We start from the raw sequence: 5,956 nt of genomic DNA on the forward strand, positions 1-5,956 counted from the left end.
GGTTTACCCCTATATCCCCTGTTAGCACCATTGTTAGTAACAGGTTATGAGCCCGGAAAGGTTCTAGCTAGTGCACTAAAGCGCACTTTGCATTATTGGAAAGCCCTGTTTTCAGGCTTTAATTTGGTTATTGTCGCATATCCGCAGCACGTATATTGACGAAGATATTGCTGTTTTTTGTGCAAATTGTTGGTTATAGGTGCTACGTTAGCACCTATCCCCCCTGTAATTACAGTGAGGGGTCGCTATATTAGCGTTTGACTCAGGCCCAATTTTCAGGCACTGCAGCGCTCGCTCGATTGCAAATCCCAAAATTTTTGGTGTGGTTTTTATGGGTTGTGCATCGCTATTGCGATTGGTTCAAATTTTTAGTGCGTTAATTAGGGTTTGCGCTAACGAGTCAGGGCCAAAACCCCTGTATTCGCCCGCTAATAGCCCAGTGATCCACTAACCGAACGCTGCAAATTACCCTGCAGGTTACCCTGCACCCACCTAGCGAATTGAACTTTCGATCGCTAGTGCACCTGGATCGGTACAAATAATACCAGGGCACCCATTAATTGTGGATTTAGGGATTCCAACCCTGTATTTTCAGTGGATTCGATCATTGAAAATAGCAATAAGCCCTATATTTGGCAAGTATAGGCCTGTAACCGTTAGAAGGCAAACGGCTATAGAAAATCCTAGATTGGGGTATTTACCCTTAGGCGACTAGGTTAGTTTTTAACTATAATTCAGGCCACCCTACAATGGAAGACAGCCCTATGTCGGGCCTCCCAGGCCCAATTCCACCGGATAGGGGCCCTGAATCCAGCCCGAATGAAGTTCTAACCGCTAAATTACAGGCGCAAGACCTGCAATTAAAAGCGTTAACTACGCAATTGGATCAACTTCAGCACACAATTCAACAGTTAACATCTCTGTTGACGCTGAAAAATGGTGAACCCACTAGTTTTAGTGGTATTGCGGGTATTAATACCCCCAATAGCGGTAATCTGGAGGCCAACCCACAGATTTTTAGCGCTAATACCGCTACCGCACCACCTAATCCACCCGGTAACCTAATTCTAGGTGACGGGATAGGTAAAGAACTATCAAAACGGGTATTTTCCTTCCCCGAAAATTGCAAATTAGTAGGGGCTAGCAATTACGACCTGTGGAAACAGGCACTTATAGTACAATTCAGGGCTATAAAAGCTGCGGAATTTATTTCCAACCCTGAAATTGGCTATAGCCTACCGGAACATGAGCAATCAGTCCTATTATTGCTTATTAAAGACAGCCTAACCAAGGAACCTTTAGAATCCATTGCATGGCATTCCAGCCCTGTAACGGCCTATAAGACCCTGGAAGATAGCTATTCCGTTGCACCCGAAATTAGCAGAGACTCGCTATATCGGGAATTTCACGCCCTAAATTTTTCGAAATTTAGAGGGTCAATACCAGAATTTAACAGCCGTTTTAATTCCCTGGTAGCTAGATTAGCGAATGCCAACGTGCAAATTAGCCCTATCGATGTACGAAATCAATACCTACGGGCCCTGGAGGGGACGTTCCCTACCTGGACCGAACGCCAACGCAGTACCCAACGGGCCCTGCAGGCTATAGGCCAAAATTCGGATCGATTAAATTTGCAATACCTTATGGCGGACCTTATATCCGAAAATTCGATTTCAGGCTCTACAACTGCCAAAGCCACTAATTACAGGGCTGAAGGTCGAAAATCAGGGAAAAAAGGCGCTAAAAAGGATGCTAAAAAGGAAAATAATGGGCAGGACGGCACCTCCAAATCACGAAAAAAGGGCAAATCAACCCCTAATTCGGATTCGGCTATTGCAAAAGATAATAAATCCTCCAATTCCAGCAAATCGAACGCTGGAACTTCCATGATTTCAATGGATTTCGAGTTATTTACGGGCTCAATTCCAGGTGACGTTAGCGTTTGCGCAGCGTATAACGCCCTGGAACAGGCAGGCGATTCGGGCGGTAATTTACCGTACCGGGCACTGCAACAGGAGGTTAATTCCGCTATTAGCGGGGTTATAGAATTATGTTCGGAATCGGATTCGGAACCCGATTATACCGGTAAAACGCTAAAACCACAGGTATTAGCAACTAATTCTAAGGCTAAGACGAAGCCTGGAAGCGGCGTAAATAGGGACCCTAAGCCCCGACGGCTAGGCTACCCGGTCCTGTACGATACAGGTAGCACGCACCATATCTTTGCAAATAAGCAATTTTTTACCGATTATACCCCCGGCTCAACAGTCGAAATCGGTACCGGAGGTGGCCCTGTTAGGCCTATTGGCACTGGAACTGTTAAAATACAGGTCCGGTATGGCTCCAAAATTGACGAATTTAGAGAGGTTACGTTAAATAACGTGCTATATATCCCCTCGTTTGGAATAAATATCGTTAGTGGGCTAATACACTACAATACAGGGGGCGTATTATTAAAAAATACCCTGTACGATCGGGATCGCAAGGCGTGGGGACGCCTAAATACCGCCAAAAATTCGTTCTGTTTGGAGGTAAAAGGGTGCGATATCCTTATTCGAAATACTACATCTACGGTTTCGAATTACGCCTGTGTAATTGGTGAATATAGCACCGCCTCTAGCCTAACCTTACAGGGGGTTACAAAGGGCTACGCAGCCCCGTTGGAGGTAAAACTAAATAATATAGTCCCTGAAGACCAAGACGACTATAAAATCTACACCGATTCGGAACCGGGAGAAAATACGGTAACGGAAGTGTTAAATCCCAAACAAAATAAGGATATAACCGTAGATTTACCTGTAATGCAGAAATTTAGTGCAAAAACCCCTGAAAATCCACGTGAGATTGGGCCCCGTAGGCCCGGTAAGCCGCTAGATGACCCTTTTAAGCAGCCTAATTCAAAAGGGGCTAATACCGAAAAAGAGGGGGTTTCCCACACAAGAAATCCGTTGTTAGAACCTCCTTTAGTACCGGAATTAGTGCAGGCCCCTGTAAATTACCTCCCTTTAAGCCTAAATCGAACTACCGATGGTTGGGTAACAGCTGAAGGAGACGGAATTACAGGCGATTGTGACGAAATCCAGGCCCAAAAAGCCCTGTTATGGCACAGGCGCTTAGGGCATATAGGGTTGTTATTGCTTAAAAAGACCGCTAAAAACGCAGACGGTCTACCTAATTTCGACAAAATTAGGGCTATTACCTGCATTACTTGCATTAAAGCCACCTCTGTTAGGCGTACAAATAAAGGGGCACTCCCTACACCCCCTAATATCCTCGATTCCATAGAGGGTGATACAGTAACCCTTAAACCTAACCCTCACAATAAAAAACCCGTATTTTTGTTATTAGTGGATCGAAAATCACGTTTTCGGTGGTCGATCTCACTACGGAATAAAGCCGGACCTACGGTTTTAGTGGCTATTAAAGGCTTTTTTAAGGTTTTAAAAGCTACGTACGGGCGCTACCCCACTAAATTTCATTTTGATGGGGGGCACGAGGTAAATACAGAGCTTCAAGATTGGTTTGCAAGTAAAGGTGTTAATTTTAGCACCTCCAACCCCTACAACCATGGCCAAAACGGGCTAACGGAACGGTCCGTTAGGGTTATTTTGGATAGGCTAAGGTCTACCATTTTAGCGGCAGGTCTACCACTATATTTATGGTGTTATTTACTGTCAGCCGTGGTTGATTTAGTTAACCGTACAGCGGTAACTAACAGGGAGTTAACACCCTACGAGGAATTTTATTCCGAATTTCAACCTGGATTACCACACAGGCCTAATTTAGGCCATTATCGGGTTATTGGTACCGTATGCCAGGCTATTATACCGCTGGAAAAACGCCAAAAATCCAACAAATTGGCTCCCCGAACGGAAACAGTAAGGCTTTTAGCCCATTTATCCAATTCTACAGCGTTGGTTTACGCCCCCGCCAGACGGGCCGTATATAAAACCTCTACCGTAAAAATTTTAGAGGGTATACCCGCTGAAAATTTGGCTATTCCAGGGGAAACGCTACAGATTTCAGAGGGGGAAAATCCAGATTTAGAGGGGGATTCTAATTCTGAACCTGAAGACGAAATCTACAGCGCCAAAACTTTGGATCCAGTGGATAATAATCCCCTACCTCCCGCAATTACAGTTCCTCCCTGGCCTGTACAGTCTACTGTTCGCCCCCCAGAGCTTATAACGGTAGCGGTGCCTAATTCAGCACCTAAAATAACGGAAGTTCCGGTGTTTTCGGCACCTAAAATACAGAATATGGAGTTAAATTCGCAGTTCGAAAACCCAGATCCTATGGATATCGATTACGTGCATTATCTTTGTTATCAAACCCAAAAGAAAACAAAGAAAAAGCCCACTAAAGACGGCGAACCAAATAGCTACCAACAGGCCCTAAAAAGCCCTGAAAGTGCTAAATGGTTAGCAGCTTTAGCGTCTGAATTCGACCAGATCGTTACTGCAAAAACCTTCCGTTTTATCCCTAAAATTAAAATGCATACAGGCCGTAGACTAATCTCTACCCGGCCGGTGTTTAAATTAAAAAAGGATGAAAATAATAAGCCTATAAAGTATAAAGCCAGGCTTGTTGTTAGGGGGTTTTTACAGGTCGAAGGCCTAGATTATATCGAGACTTTTGCTAGCACTAGTATACCGCCCACCTGGCGTATATTATTGGCTATAGCTAATGCACAAAATTGGGAAATAGAACAAATCGATTTTATCGGTGCGTTTTTAAATAGTGACCTTACCGACGTAGATATTTATTTGCAAATTCCAGAGGGTTTTAGCGATTGGGCTAGATCTTGCAGCCCTACTACCGCTAAAATTTTAGTGCAAATGGGCTATAATCCAAAGGAAATGCAAGTTATACTGTTGGAAAAGGCGCTATACGGTCTGAAACAGGGCCCAAGAGAATGGCAAACAAAGCTAAAAAGCCTACTTTTTACAGAAGGTTTTAAGCCGCTAATCTCTGATCCAGCTGTCTTTTATAATGCTAAATCCAAGCATTTCATTGTTACTTTTGTTGACGATTGCCTGCTAATAGGTCCTAAATTGCAATATATTCAGGATTTAAAAGCCCGTTTTAACAAAATATACGCATTGGAAGACAGGGGCCCTGCAGCCTATTTTCTAGGCGTTCAGATTATAAGGGACAGGCCTAACCGCCTGCTTTGGCTCCATCAAAGTCAGTATATAGAGGAAGCATTAGCAACGTTCGGATTAGCTGATTGCAAACCTATTTCTGTTCCCTTACAGCCGGGTGTGCTAAAATATAGTGGGGGCAAACCCGTAAATGCGCTAGAAATCAAATTGTTACAGCGTATTATCGGCACCCTAATGTATTTAATGCTATTAACGCGCCCGGACATCGGTTTTGCGGTTCAATGGTTATCTCGTTTTTTAACGAAAGCCACTACAATCCACTTAACGGCAGCTAAAAACCTACTTCGCTACTTAGCAGGTACTAAATCCCTAGCAATCTGCTACGGAAATAGGGTAATTAAAGCTAATTTACCACCTAACTCTTTGATTGGGGGTTTTAAAGGCCTAAAATTACTTGGTTTTAGTGACAGCGATTTTGCCGGGGCTAGGGAAGATTCAAAATCCACTTACGGATATTTGTATACCCTATCTGGGGGCCCTATAACGTGGAAGTGCAAAAAGGCTAGTACTATAGCTTTAAGCACCCCAGAAGCCGAAACCGACGCCTTAGCGGAAGCCCTGCGTGAAGCACAGTGGCTTAAAAGCCTATTTACAGAGATTGGACTACCTGTAAAAGGCCCTATTGCAATATTTGGAGATAATACAGGCTCTATAGCTAACGCACACAACCCTACGCACCACCAACGTACTAAACATACGTTATTAAAATTTCACTACGTAAGGGAGTTAGTTACGGAAGGATTAGTGACCCTAAAATACCTGGAATCCAAACAAATGCCCGCTGACGGCCT

This window comes from Pyricularia oryzae, chromosome 2 (assembly GCF_000002495.2).
Source record: "Pyricularia oryzae 70-15 chromosome 2, whole genome shotgun sequence".
NCBI lineage: Eukaryota > Fungi > Ascomycota > Sordariomycetes > Magnaporthales > Pyriculariaceae > Pyricularia > Pyricularia oryzae.